The sequence below is a fragment of the Ovis aries genome, chromosome 4 (assembly GCF_016772045.2).
Source record: "Ovis aries strain OAR_USU_Benz2616 breed Rambouillet chromosome 4, ARS-UI_Ramb_v3.0, whole genome shotgun sequence".
Taxonomy (NCBI): Eukaryota; Metazoa; Chordata; class Mammalia; order Artiodactyla; family Bovidae; genus Ovis; species Ovis aries.
In genome coordinates, this window is record NC_056057.1 from 96,426,218 (window position 1) to 96,441,609 (window position 15,392).

The 15,392-nt window shown below is 43.2% G+C and overlaps 1 long non-coding RNA gene and 1 pseudogene across 7 annotated transcripts in view; one reads left to right on the plus strand and one right to left on the minus strand.

Annotated features, from left to right (window-relative positions):
- The window catches only part of LOC106991099 (uncharacterized), a 239,365-nt gene that overhangs the window by 154,211 nt on the left and 69,762 nt on the right, over positions 1-15,392 (minus strand). For all 7 annotated transcript variants that reach the window (XR_009600443.1, XR_009600442.1, XR_009600439.1 and 4 more), the window contains one exon: positions 4,318-4,488. This is a non-coding gene — a long non-coding RNA (uncharacterized LOC106991099). The remainder of the gene's footprint in view (positions 1-4,317; positions 4,489-15,392) is intronic.
- Positions 932-2,132, plus strand: LOC101118869 (dnaJ homolog subfamily C member 8-like; annotated as a pseudogene).

The window sequence follows — 15,392 nt, forward strand, 5'->3', positions numbered from 1 at the left end:
AAATAAACACTAGTAGTAGACTAGTAGAAAAACTCAGGTTTTCTAAGATAAAATCTTCAGTGACTGGGCATTCATTGTAGAATCTTCAGAAGTTCACATATTTATCCTACATGTCTATAGAGTGCAACTACATTAACATTTCTATTAGATTTTCTCAAAAGCCATGTTTTTTTTTTTTTACCATACCTTTTATCACCTGGGAACAAAGATCTTCCTCAAAATTGGAGATCTTTTTCCTTATCATTTAGATCGAAGATACAGGGAACTGGTAAATTTCTACTATCCCCTCATCTTCCAGTATTCATCACTGATTCCACCTACGAATTTATTTACGATGCAGTCTTTATGTTAATGAAGAAGTATTTCCTGGAGAAATGTTGACTCCCCCAGCCCTCTGATGGAGATGGCAATGGCACTCCACTCCAGTACTCTTGCCTGGAAAATCCCATGGGCGGAGGAGCCTGGTAGGCTACAGTCCATGGGGTCTCGAAGAGTCGGACACGACTGAGCGACTTCCCTTTCACTTTTCACTTTCATGCATTGGAGAAGGAAATGGAAAACCACTCCCGTGTTCTTGCCTGGAGAATCCCAGGGACGGGGGAGCCTGGTGGGCTGCCGTCTCTGGGGTCGCACAGAGTCGGACACGACTGAAGTGACTTAGCAGCCAGCCCTCTGAACAGGACTTGTTCAGGGATCCTCTCCTCTGGGAAGACAGCATGATAGTACAGCTCCATTCCCCAGCCCCTCGGGTGGATGTCCCCTTGTTCTGCCAGAGCATTCCATAGGCAGCTCTCTTTCTGTATCTTACTGCATTTGACTGTCAACCAAAACAAGCTTTATGACCCTGGACAAGTGCTTAACCTCTCTCTGCCCTAATTTATCTATGTATAAAAGAGAGAAAATAGAGTCACATGGTCGCTGGGCCAGGGAAATGGCAGCTCCATGAGAGAGCAGGGCTTTGGGTGAAGGAGGGAGCACAGAGGAAGCATTTATGACCTTCTGATTGCCTGGTGGCTCAGATGGTCAAAGCATCTGCCCGCAATGCGGGAGACCCAGGTTCGATCCCTGGGTCAGTAAGATCCCCTGGAGAAGGAAATGGCAATCCGCTCCAGTACTCTTGCCTAGAAAATTCCATGGATGGAGGAGTCTGGTGGGCTACAGTCCACGGGGTCGCAAAGAGTCAGACACGACTGAGTGACTTCACTCACAGTGAGGTGGAACAAATAGAGAAGAGAGATTCAGTTCTAATGTCCAAAAATCAGATTGAAAGACTAACTCGTCCTGGTTCTTCCTACTTCAATTTGAACCCATTTGAGGTTCTTCAGATAGATCCCAAAGTGACATATGAAGAAATAAAAAAGAGGTTTCGGCAATTATCCATACTGGTGCATCCTGACAAAACTCAAGATGATGCTGACAGAGCACAAGGGGCTTTTGAAGCTGCGGACATAGCTTACACGTTGCTACCGGATCAGGAACAAAAGCAGAGGGCCCTCGGTGCGATTCAGGCAGGAGGAGAAGGTGTGGAACACACCATTAAAGAGCGAAAAAAGCAATTAAAGAAGGAAGGCAGGCTTACAAATGTGGAGGAGGAACCCTGAGCTGTTCAAACAAGCAATATACAAACAGACCATGAAACTCTTTGCTGAGCTGTAAATGAAAAGCCAAAGAGATGCATGAACGGAAGCAACAACAGGAGGAAGAGACTGAAGGTCAAGCAAAAACCCAACAAGAAAGGGAGTGGCAGAAAAATTTTTAGCAAAGTCGAGATGGTAGCATGCACAGCTGGTGAAACTTCCAAGCAAATACAAAAGGAAAGAAAGAGAAGAAAAACCGGACCTTCCTGAGACCACCGAAAGTAAAAATGGAGCAGCGTGAGTGACTGCCAAGGGTCACAGCTGCGGAACCTTCCCCAACTGTCTCCCTCCTGCTTTGAAGGACTCTTTCTTTCCTCCCATTTTCACCCCAACATAGAGTAGTATTTGCTTTTTAGTCCATTTTGTTTTCAATACAGTTTAATATCGATCAGAGTAATTCTTTTGTACGTTGAAATGAGGGGCTCGGTTTAAAAAGAAACTTCCCCCCAACGCTTACCCCCAGACCAACTGGGACTGGAAGGGGCTGCATTCTCTTCCCACAGCCTCTAACTTAATGTTCTGTATTTCACTGAAGTGTGATGGTTAGAAACGTTATGTGTAGTTTGTGGAAGTCATCCAATTAAACATACTGCTAACATTGGTGTTGCCGTGACTTCAGAGACAAGCCTGGCCCACCTTAGGAAGCCCCCTCGCTTCAGTTGCTTGCTTCTGGCTGTGGCGTCCTTCGAAGCCCCAGATCAGATGGGAAGGCAGCGGACACCCAGAGGAGTCCCTGGACGCCCTGACGTCACCAGAGTTCGGCATGTGCTTTCCCATCTGACTGGCCAACCGGTATGGCATGAGGCTCCAAGCCACCCAACCTGTTCACTTTCCAAACAGCTAGCCGTTCTCCATCCCATAGCGTGGTGTCCTTGCCTGTCTGCGTTTGTTAGTGGTAATATTCTGTATGTGTAATACATTTTTATACTCTAAAAAAAAGAATAGGGGAAATAATAGTACAAACATCACAGGGCTTCTGGATTAATCCATGAGATAAAGTGAATGCCTAGAAAGCACTTGGAACAGCTTCCAGCACACAGTAAATGCAACAGAAGTGTTTGCTGTTCTTATAACAATACTTATTTGCATGTCTTTCCTTCTGTCCCATGTTAGCACCTTTAAAATAAGAGATTAGGTCTTAATCTTTGTATCTCCAGGGCCTAGTACTGTGACTGGCAAACAGGAGACATGAGATGAATTAACACCATGAATCAAGTGGTAAACCAATTTTTATTTCACAAAAAAAGTAGAAACATAGATATTGAAAATAAGCCAAAGCATTACCCTATTTACAACCCACCTTGTTTAAAAATAACCTAAGGAAGTTCATGAACTACAGCCTGCCATTTCAAATATGTAATGCAATATGAAATGAAGGAAGTTAAAATTAAGACTAGAATTGCACCGTCAGTACCACTAAAAGGTCAGTATCAAAAAGGACTTTTTAAGCATTATGTGGCTTAGATAATTGTGAGAATTAGTACATTCTCACTCACTTTTGTTTCAGGGGAAAAAAAGAGTCCAGAGGCTTGACTTTTGACCAGGATTTGTTACCATTTCTTCCACAGATCTAGGTACCCAGGGAGGAGATAAAAAACCGTCATGACAGAATTCACCTACTTCATCTGTCACACTTATGCAGCAGGAGAGTAGCGAAGTTGTTGGTGACAGAAGGGAATCAACTGAGGCATCCAAAAGAAAATGCAAATGATTGTGGCTACAAGTTCAAGACACTCACTCAGCCCGCAGGCCCTCCGAGTAGGGAGGTGGCTTCTCTCTGTCTCCAGGTACAAACAGCCAGTATTTAGGTTTCATCTTGGGCTTAACATTTCTGCAGAACCCGCGATGGGGGATCACAGCGTAGCCCTATTTAAAATGAGCACCACTAGCACTTTAATATTCTGGTTCTTCTCAGGTTATCTCTGACGCTACTGAAAATGAAACTAGTCACACAACCAGGAGGACCTTCCTCAATCACCGGTGCAGGAACAGCAGCCACCGTATTCACTGAGATGGAATTTAGTGCAAGTCCAGGTTAAAGCAAGTCTGGGAGTGTTAGGTGCTTCACAGAGGAAGAGAAATGTTTACCATGTCCTCGTGGACCATCCAAGTAGAAACCTACATAAGGATGAGGGTGAAGAGCTAGAGCAAAGTCTTTAGTAAACCAAGGATGTGTCCACTTGCTGGAGAGTTCCTCCCTGCCTTCCCCATTTTCCCTCGAGCCACCGAGCAGGACACTGCAGCACCTTCTAAGGAAGACTGAAACAACTGACACATTGGGAGATAAACTCAAGTGTGAACACGGAGAGAAGAAACAAAGGATTAACCGACCTCCCTGGGCCACATGCTGCAAACTCTACTGATAATGACAAACTCACATACAGGCACATGAGAAGGTATCTGCTTTTCCAAACAACTTCACAGCTAAATAAAATCATTTCAAGCAGTAAATTCTATTCTCCTTTCCCATACAAGCCGGCATTAATATATAAAAAACACTCCCATCAGAGAAAGAGCGTTAAGCAGATATAACATAAAACATACAATGTATCTTAACAGTGTGTTTTTCTATAATTAAGTATTAAGCTTTTTCATTTACTCATTTTAAATGAAAAGATGAAAACTGAGGTTTCAATCTGACAAGGATTGCATCTGAGGATTAAAATGTCCATGGACATACCTCTTAACTCCTCATCTTTTAATTGCTGCATAAATGGTTGCCTAGGAAACTTCCCAACTGGATGAAGAAGCACAAGCGAACTCTCGTTTCCAAGCTTGCAGGTATGACTCACTACCTTTGCTCCCACAAAGTAGGTCCTCCTGAATTCTTAGAGGCAGATATTTTTGCAACCTGGATGACAATTAAAAAAAGAAGAAGAATTATTTTGAATATATGTTTCTAACAGGAATAAAAGTTAAGGGCGAGTCCCTATTCCCATCAAGTTTAGAAGAGAAACGTGTCTTCTTAAAATAGGCCTGCACAATCTGTATCAGGTAGTTATGGACGGTTATTTTTCTGGCAGTATGTTGACAAGACAGCAATTAAACATTATAATTAGAGAGAACAGAGAACACTGGAACAATACAACCACAGAGACATTTGTCAAAGAAGAATCTGGTCAGAGGGGTGCGACCCCCCACGACCACGGAGACCTGCCCCAAGTTCAGGTTCCCTGACAATTCTTGCAACCTAGCTACATCTGTGCCTAGAATGACACCATGACATTGTTAAATAGAGACAAGAAAATGCAGTGCAGACCGTTACATGCCAAGAGGCAGGAACCTGGGGCAAGGGCACCTCTGAAGGCTCTATTTTAACAAACAGCAGATGTACTGAAGGAGGCTGAAGTAGTAGGTGCAGCCCTCACGTTTCTGAGAAAGGACAGAATCTTACATAATTACAGTGAATTAGGGCAGAAATGCGGAGAAGAGCCTCAGGGCCCCAGCCAGGTGCAAGTGATTCCCTAGTTTTGTCACTGCTTCTGATGTCTCAGACAGAGATGGACCAGGCCTGCGGAAGGGGAGGGAGGGAAGACTGGGCCCACCGCCCACGGGAAGGGTCTCCGCTCTCTTCCCTGAGCTCTTCCTCTAAAATCTTTCCATCATCAACTTAACATCATCATCACCTCTTTTACTGTGGTAAGAACAGTTATTCAAATTAAAAACCTAAAACTGACTCTTCTGGAGGAAAAGCTATTGCTAATTCCTAACTCCACCTTCCCCTCCACCTTGAACCTGTTAAGGAAAAACTTCCCCGAACCTGGTCTGGAATAGAACCAAGTTGCCTACTGTGAAATTCACATCCTAGTGGAAAGACATCAACAACATTCCAGATAAAATGTTTTCTTTCCTATGCTATTTTGCTAGTGAATCTGAAGAAAATTAAGGTCTGTTCTGGGGAACCCATGTCCACTCACCCAGTTGGTTGTCAACTATCAGTTAAAGAGTCTAGTCTAAGGATTTGCAACCAGACATGCTTTTCAGTGATGATTTAATCATTCTTCCTACTTAGAGTGATTCTGAATACACCTACCAGGGGCCTCTTTCCTCGCACTGCAAAACTGTTAGTAAAACGTTCGGATGTGCTCATAACTCTACTGTCTGAGGAACTGTCTTTAACAAACACTAACCTCAACCAGATCCTAACACCCTGCAGTGCTAAGCATGTTCCTCAGTCTCTAGACTCTGAAGGCCTCTGAATAGGCAGCAACGTCCCCCAGGAGCACCTCGAGGGCCTGATGTGGCCCCTGGCTCTCACGCCCCTTCCGTGACCACAACCCATTGTCTCCCCCACCTCCCAAGGTCATCTGTCAGTTTTTCCAGAATGTTCTGCCATGAGTGCCTGGACTGCCGGCCCTACTGGGCGCTTCTGTAATCAAGAGCTGTTAGCACAGTGCTTTCTATTTATCTCCCCAGGCTGCAGGCTTACTGAAGACGGTGCTCGGCTTTTTTATTTCTGTATCCCCCACCTTATCAGGGACTTCCTGGGTGGTGCTGGAGGTAAAGAACCCTCCTGCCAATGCAGAAGACGTTAAGAGACGCGGGTTCAATCCCTGGGCCAGAAAGATCCTCTGGAGGAGGGCATGGCAACCCACTCCACTATTCTTGTCTGGAGAATCCCATGGACAGAGGCACCTGGTGGGATATAATTCATAGGGCTGCAGAGAGTCGGACATGACTGAAGCGACTTAGCATGCACACCTAATCCAAGCCTGGCTCAAAACAGGCAAGTAATGTTTGTTGAATGAATGAATGTAGGAAAGAGATGAAGCTGGAAAAAAAAATTACTGCAAGAGGTATTCCCTGTGCAGCTTCAAAACCATCCCTAAGATGTAGTCTGGTTCTGGACTGAGGGGGACTGGGCTCCACCCGGCAGCCCACAAAGCCCTCTCAAGCAGACCCGGCTTAGAGCAGGCACGCAAGGACCCTACGGACCATCTCAAGTCCACTGGAGAGCACAGCCAGCCCAGCAGGAGTTGGATCAAATGCACCACTCTCCGAAGTTTTGCCACCAGAGGAAAAATAAGGGATTTTAGAGGAGAAGCAACATAAAAAGGAGGGAAATAAAAGGTGGAAAGCAATGTCCAAAGACCCTCACAGATGGGACTCTGCTAGGCACAGAACAAAAAAGTTTAGTTTTTCATGAAAATATGTTAATTAAGTTTTTGAGCTATAAAGGCCTGCAGAAGCACCAGGAAAACTCAGGAGAAACTTTTTTTTTAACTGCTGGTTGGCTTTCGGATGGGGTGGGAAGGACTTGCAAATACCTTACAGAGAAGACAGCCTCTGTTACTTGCCCCCTCCCCCAATGTGTCATATCTCTAGAGCTCTTTCCCCAAGAACAAACCCCACCGAGGCCTGGGCATGGTGCGGAGGACAAGGCAGATGACACTCAGGCACACCGCCTCCTGGGTACCTGCCAGGAGATTTCCGTTCATGGAAGACAACTTCCATCCAGTACTCAAATCTGCAAGTGTGCATGAGTGGTGGAGTGGATGGCCGTCTCCTGTTTACTGCTGGGGTTTCACAGGTTCCTGGCAGGACAGGGTCAGGGAGTCAAAGGGGGTGTAAACACCATTTTGTCCTTGCAGAAGCCATGGCATCACCCCCTGGGCTCAAGAAAGCACAGCATGGAGCAGGTGGTCCACTCAGTGTCCTCTGACTGCCCTTTTCAGAGTATACCAATTCCCTACGGTGTGTCAAGGCTCTTCAGCTTGGCACAGTTTTCCCCCAAATGGCTCAATAGTTATTACCTTTCTGAAGATCATTTCCAGTCCTTAGAATCTGACCTGATGATAACTGCAGGACACATACCTGCCAGAACTGAGCAGTAAAAGGATGCCTGACCCTGCATACCAAGGACAGGAGAGCCTGCAGCTAATCGGAGTGGGCCCGTGGGTGCAGCAGAAGGTAGCTGGGGGATGGGTGGGGGGCGGTGCGCTCCTGTCTCCAAAAGTTCTGTATGGCTTTCATTGCTTACTGCATAAAAAAGAGCTGGCATAAATCCAAAGACCTTATACTTAATAGGCCTTTGACTGACCTGGGAACAGACTAATTTTTTCTATTTCATTTTATAAAGCTCAGCCTTTCTCACTCTTGCACATCTCTACTTAGAAAAGGGGATGAGTAATAGTAAAACATTGTGGCGGTACGCTGAACAGCGCTCACTCAACTGAGGGAGGACGTATGCCGTACGGCCCTCCATTCCACACACACGCGACAGCTTCAAAGGAGACTTATTATAGACCTGTGGGAATCCCCCCACATAAATTAAGATTCTTTTGACTGGCTGAAAGTGGAACTGAGGGGCCAGGGAAAGGATTTCCCCTGCGGTTGATTAAAAACATTATTCTGTTTTTGAGCTGTCATACCGAGTGCCATGAAGTGAGAAAAATTCTTCTTAAAATGTACTTTGTGAACTTTCCCCTCTGGTACTGGATGTTAAGATGGACTTAAAGACAAAATCCTCTAACACACTCAAAACAACTGCTTAAATGAGTTCACAGTCATAAGAAAAAGGAAAACGAAGCTCTAATGTTCCGAAAATACACATTAACCAGTGCACCTTAATGAAACGTGTGCACCTATGGATGAAATAAAGGGTCTGCAAATGTGGATTTGCAAAATTGGTTATTTTCAACATCATGAAGTTATTATAATGTTTTTTGAGATAGGTTCCCTAAGAGCACATACAATGATGATTTGATGAACAAAAACATAATTTTTATATATTTCATTTCAAGGACATTCCTATTATATGCTAAAACAATAAAACATTTTTCTTCTTTAGAAATGGACTTGAAGGGAAAATGTAGTCATCTGAATTGAGCTCAAAAGACTAATCAAATAAAAAAAGTCAAATTCATTGAGAATTTCACCCCACAAACAACACAACAAGCATCTGGAAATGTGAACTCCTAAGGTTCCAACGGAGTAGCCCACGTAGTCCAAGAATGTAGCACACAGGATTCAGAGACTTTTAAATAAAACCAATAAAACAAACAAAGACTGGGAGCAGCGTTGTTTTGTGAAACATTCCTCCCAGGACTTGAGAAATTACTTTAAGTCCTTCTTAGGGCCAGGTAATTTTTATTTATGCTTAAGACTTTAAACACAAAGTACAAAAAATAATAGGCATGGTTTAAACATAGGGTCTTCCAAGGTGGCTCAGTGGTAAAGAATCTACCTGCCAATGCAGGAGACTCAAAAGACCTGGGTTCGATCCCTGGGTTGAGAAGATCCCCTGGAGGAGGAAATGGCAACTCCAGTATTCTTGCCTGGAGAATCCCATGGACAAGGAGCCTGGCGGGCTACAGTCCATGCAGTTGCCAAGGGTCAGACAGAACTGAGCACACAGGCCACACAATTAACAAACCTCTTAAATTGGGACTATATTGTGCTTACTGAGTTGCCTCCAAATAGTAGCGTATCCTAACAGGAGGCGGGGAGAATACACTTCCAGTGGAAGAACTTAGCAGACACTACCCTGGTCAGGTGGTCAAGGTCAGCACCATCAGGGATATGTCACAATGACAGCATGTTCCCTGGACACAAGGTGGTAAGAATGTCACTGTACCTCTGGTCCTCCTCTCGGAACCCCACAACTAGGTTAATAACCAGAAAAACAGGAGAGAAATCTGGACTGAGGGGCAGTCAACAAAACATCTGTCCAGTATTCCTCAAAATTGACATCATCAAAGAGGCAAAGCTAAGTAACTGTTACAGATCAGAGGAAATTAAGGAGAGAGGGTGACAAGATGTAATGTGATATCCTGGGTAGATCCTGGAACAGGAAAAGGACATTAGAGGAAAACAGTGAAATCTGAATACTAGTCACATGCTAGTAAAGGAATGCTCAAAATTCTCCAAGCCAGGCTTCAGCAATACATGAACCGTGAACTTCCTGATGTTTAAGCTGGTTTTAGAAAAGGCAGAGGAACCAGAGATCAAATTGCCAACATCCGCTGGATCATCGAAAAAGCAAGCGAGTTCCAGAAAAACATCTATTCTGCTTTATTGACTATGCCAAAGGCTTTGACTGTGTGGATCACAATAAACTGTGGAAAATTCTGGAAGAGATGGGAATACCAGACCACCTGACCTGCCTCTTGAGAAATCTGTATGCAGGTCAGGAAGCAACAGTTAGAACTGGACATGGAACAACAGACTGGTTCCAAATAGGAAAAGGAGTACATTAAGGCTGTATATTGTCACCCTGCTTATTTAACTTATATGCAGAGTGAGAAACACCGGACTGGAAGAAACACAAGCTGGAATCAAGATTGCCGGGAGAAATATCAATCACCTCAGATATGCAGATGACACCACCCTTATGGCAGAAAGTGAAGAGGAACTAAAAGCCTCTTGATGAAAGTGAAAGAGGAGAGTGAAAAAGTTGGCTTAAAGCCAACTTCGTTCAGAAAACGAAGATCATGGCATCTGGTCTCATCACTTCATGGGAAATAGATGGGGAAACAGTGGAAATAGCGTCAGACTTTATTTTGGCGGGCTCCAAAATCACTGCAGATGGTGATTGCAGCCATGAAATTAAAAGACGCTTATTCCTTGGAAGAAAAGTTATGACCAACCTAGACAGCATATTCAAAAGCAGAGACATTACTTTGCCGACTAAGGTCCATCTAGTCAAGGCCGTGGTTTTTCCAGTAGTCATGTATGGATGTGAGAGCTGGACTGTGAAGAAGGCTGAGCGCCGAAGAATTGATGCTTTTGAACTGTGGTGTTGGAGAAGACTCTTCAGAGTCCCTTGGACTGCAAGGAGATCCAACCAGTCCATTCTGAAGGAGATCAGCCCTGGGATTTCTTTGGAAGGAATGATGCTAAAGCTGAAACTCCAGTACTTTGGCCACCTGATGCGAAGAGTTGACTCATTGGAAAAGACTCTGATGCTGGGAGGGATTGGGGGCAGGAGGAGAAGGGGACGAGAGAGGATGAGATGGCTGGATGGCATCACGGACTCGATGGACGTGAGTCTGAGTGAACTTCCGGAGTTGACGATGGACAGGGAGGCCTGGCGTGCTATGATTCACGGGGTCGCAAAGAGTCAGACCCGACTGAGCGACTGGTGACAATTATGATAATGTAAGAGTAAGCCACTGGGGGAACTGGGTGGGAACTCTGCACTACGTTTGCAACTTTTCTAAAAGTAATCAAACCTTCAAGAGCTCCGTCCACAACACTGATGCCACGATGCTTGGGTGGGTGCTGCACCGACAGGGACAAACACAGGCTGGGGCCCCGGCCACTCTGCACGCTGACCAACGGGTATTTGGGCCGATCTGGGAGCCTCAGACAACAGGGACCACAGATGGCGTGCATGTGAAACAGGAACAGACATCTCTGAGCGCCTGACACCCTCATCTGAAGTGAAAAATAGGCAGTTTTATGCAAGGAAAAAAGACAAAGGCTAAATGGGTTGGCCTGGAGCCATCAGAGCTCTGTGAAAACGCATGACAAACCAGCCTCCGTCCCTCACTCAGCAAATACTACTGCCAGAATCCAAGCAGGTGTGAAAAAGAGTTACAGAGCCCTCCCTCCCATGCCCTACAGGCTCTGCGTCCTATTTCCGTATCATAAAAAGGTAACTCTGAGGAGGACAGGCACAGAATTCCCTTAAGGGTTTGAAGGAGAAAGGGCATTAAGAGAGTCCTTTGACCCAAGAGCACGTAACTATGTATCGTCAAGAATCCGCCGAGTCAGCACACATGTGGCACCATGGGAACTCTGTTCTGTAGCGAGGAGGCCAGAGTCTTGGGAGGGCTGCTCAACACAGAAACACATTTGTCTACAGAATAAACATGTGGCATGATTCTGTTTGCTGCAATGGATTTCTTTAATTGCCCTGAATTTTAATTGAAAAACAAATCGAGGGGTTCATCTTTGTAACCAAAAAGTTCCAGAATTCATAAGCTAGATGAATATGCAGTACTCATTAGACCAGAAAATTAAAATATAAATGATTTAAAATTTTTTTCAGGAAACTCACATACTGTCAATCAAAATCATAATAGTTCTAGAGGGAAAGTGACCGACTGTTTAAAATTGATCTGAAAGAGAAATGATATGGAAATATCCCAGAAAAATCTGAAAAATAATAATAGTACAGATGATGACGAAGAAGGATCTTGTTCTACCAACTCTAATAATCAGGACAGTATGGTGTAGATCCAGAATCAACAAACAGACGAATGGAAAAGTAACACAGCTGAAAATAAAACAAATAGCAAAAACTGCCTCATTTATTCAACCAGCTATTGAGGTACGGACACTGCTGATCATTCCTTGACAGTGAAACAAAAAAGGCAAAGTCAAACCAAAAGGACAAAGTATGTGAATGCTGGCCAATCACGTGGGGAGAGTGTAAGTTAAATGTTTTTCTCACATCTTACAGGTGAATCTATTCCAGATAAATGTTAATTATAAACACACCCTAGCATTACACAAATAAAACACAGGTGAGTATTTATACACAATTTTGTGATAGGAAAGATGTGAGTTCAAAGATCATCATTGCAAACCGGGTCCATCTAAATGTCAACAGGGGCACGGTTAAGTAAATGGATGGTTATGTAGTCCTTAAATTGTTGTTAAAGAAATGTACTTACTAACATGCAAAATGCAGTATTTAGTAAAAAGGTAAGGTATAAAAATTATGTCTGCGGTAAAAGTGAAAGTGAAAGTCACTCAGACGTGTCCAACTCTTGGTGATCCCATGGACTATACAGTCCATAGAATTCTCCTAGCCAGAATACTGGAGTGGGTAGCCTTTCCCTTCTCCAGCAGATCTTCCCAACTCAGAAATCGAACCGGGTCTCCTGCATTGCAGACAGATTCTTTACCAATGAGCTATAAGGGAAGCTGTAAATATGTTTGCAGTAAAAATACCTAAATACAGATGTTAATGGTGACACTGACAGGAACCATTTATTCTGAAAAGATGTCAATTCTTCTCTAATTAATCTATAAAGTCAACACATGAACTCAATCCAAGGAAGATTTTTCATGGAATGCATTCTAAAATGCATATGTTAGAGCAAAAGGGAAAAGTAGGGATAATTTTAAAGAACAAGAAGAAAGGAGGATCTACTCTACCGGATAAAAAGACACAATATACAGAGTGAAGTAAGCCAGAAAGAAAAACACCAATACAGTATCCTAACACATATATATGGAATTTAGAAAGATGGCAATGATGACCCTGTATGTAAGACAGCAAAAAAGACACAGATGTGTATAGCGGACTTTTGGACTCAGAGGGAGAGGGTGGGATGATTTGGGAGAATGGCATTGAAACATGTATACTATCACGTAAGAACTGAATCACCAGTCTATGTCCGATGCAGGATACAGCATGCTTCAGGCTGGTGCACGGGGACGACCCAGAGGGATGTTGTGGGGAGGGAGGTGGGAGGGGGGTTCATGTTTGGGATCGCATGTACACCCGTGGTCGATTCATGTCAATGTATGGCAAAACCAATACAGTATTATAAAGTAAAATAAGGTAAAAATAAAAAGTAAAAAAAAAAAAAAAAGAAACGCATCATAAAGAAAATGTAGAATTGAAGCAGGGAAAAGAAAGGCCTATATAGACAGAAACCTGATGTGACAAACAGCATCGCATATCAGGGGAGAAAATATGTGCCGATGAATAAATGCTGTTAGGAAAACCAGCTGTCCACGGGAAAATAGAACAAAGTGTCCACACTTCACAACATACACACAATTCCGTCTTAGAGACTGCAGGTGAAACTATGAAAAGCAAAATTTGAAAACGTTTAGTAGAAAGCAGATGAGACTATTTCTATGACCTAACCTAAGAAAATAATTTTTTTCAAATAAGACACGAAGAATCAAAGCCAAAAGGACTGATTAAATTTGACAGCATAAAAGGAAACTCCTGTTCAATAAAAGGCATTATCCAAAAAGTGAACAATCAAGCCCCAAACCAGAAGACAACTGGACATATATGGACAGAAAAGAATGGGTAAGAAAAATATATAAAGATAGCTTAATAAGAAAACCAATAGGAAAAATGGGCACATGTCTGACAAACACACTTTACAGAAGTCATTCAAGTAGCCAATAAATACATACATTCTCCATCTCACTAGTAATCAACAAAATTTTTACTAAAACCACAGTGAGATACTATTTCATAACCTACCAAACTGACAAAATTAAAATCTCTTTTCATGAGGATATGAAACAAAGTATAAGCATTGTAGGCAGCGATTTCACTAGTTACTCAAAAATTTGAAGTTGTGCTCATCCTAAGACCCACATACCCAGATAAACTAAGTGCATGTACAGGGATACACGAAGTACACGCACGTGGGAATTAACACAACCTGGAGTGACAAGCGGGTCACAGAAGAGATCAAAGGGAAAATTAGCAATATCTTGAGATCAAAAAGAAAAAAGAAAAAAAAAGCTTACAGCTTACAGCTACATGTCTGAATAGTGAAAAATTGCAAAATTTAAATACCTGTCGACGGGAAAATGTATTTTTAAAATGTGACATTTTTAGAAAACAGAATATGGTAAAAACAAATTAAATGAGTGACTATATCTATAGGTATTAGCATGAATAAATCTTGAAAACGCAATATTGGGCCAAAAAGGCAGGCACCGAAGAGGTACATACTATGTTCTGAGAGATGCAGAGGAGACACTTAGGTCTCCCTTTAGCAATAAAGGGGACTCATTCCCCCAGCTACTGGGAGTGCTGCAGGCTGACCACCCTCAGCTGAAAAGAGTCATCTTGAAAAAGTCAGGTCCCCTCTGGGGATGTAGCCTGCATCCAATGTCTGGTCAGTGTGAGGCTAAAGATGCTTGGCCCCTCACCTCAACTTAGGACAATTCTGAAGGGCTGTCCCACCTTCAGAGCTCCCTCTGGGATAGGCTGAGGCCTTTCCTGTGACTGCACTGCAGCCCAATTTCTCTCTCAAAAATCTCCTTAATAAACTTCCGGCATGTTAACCTCTGCTCAGAGTCTGCTTTCCTTGGAACTCTACTTTCAACAGATACAACTTATATCTTGTTTGAAAATATATAGCACACATGTTAAGAAGACTGAAATCATACCAAGTGTCTGTTCTAACCACAATGGAACAAACTAGAAATCAGCAGCAGAAGAAAAACTGGAAATTTCACAAGCACGTGGGAATTAACACAATCTTGAGTGACGAACGGGTCACAGAAGAGATCAAAGGGAAAATTAGCAATATCTTGAGACCCCTCCCACCAAAAAAATGAAAAACAACAAACCAAAATTTATGGGATACAACAAAATCAATAGTAAGAGGGAACTTCACAATGGTGAACACCCACTGTGTTAAAAATGAAGAAACTGCTTAGGAGTACATGCTTAGTCATGTCTCACTCTTTGCAACCTCATGGCCAGGCTCAGTCTCTTATTGATTTGGAAAACTCAGCAATGGCCACAGGACTGAAAAAAATCAGTTTTCATTCCAATTCCAAAGAAAGGCAATGCCAAAGACTACTGCACTCATCTCACATGCTAGCAAAGCAATGCTCAAAATTCTCCAAGCCAGGCTTCAGAAGTATGGGAACCGAGAACTTCAAGATGTTCAACCTGGATTTAGAAAAGGTAGAGGAATTAGAGATCAAATTGCCAACATCCACTGGATCATAGAAAAGGCAAGAGAGTTTCAGAAAAACATCTACTTCTGCATTATTGACTATACCAGTCTTTGACTGTGTAGATCACAGCAAACT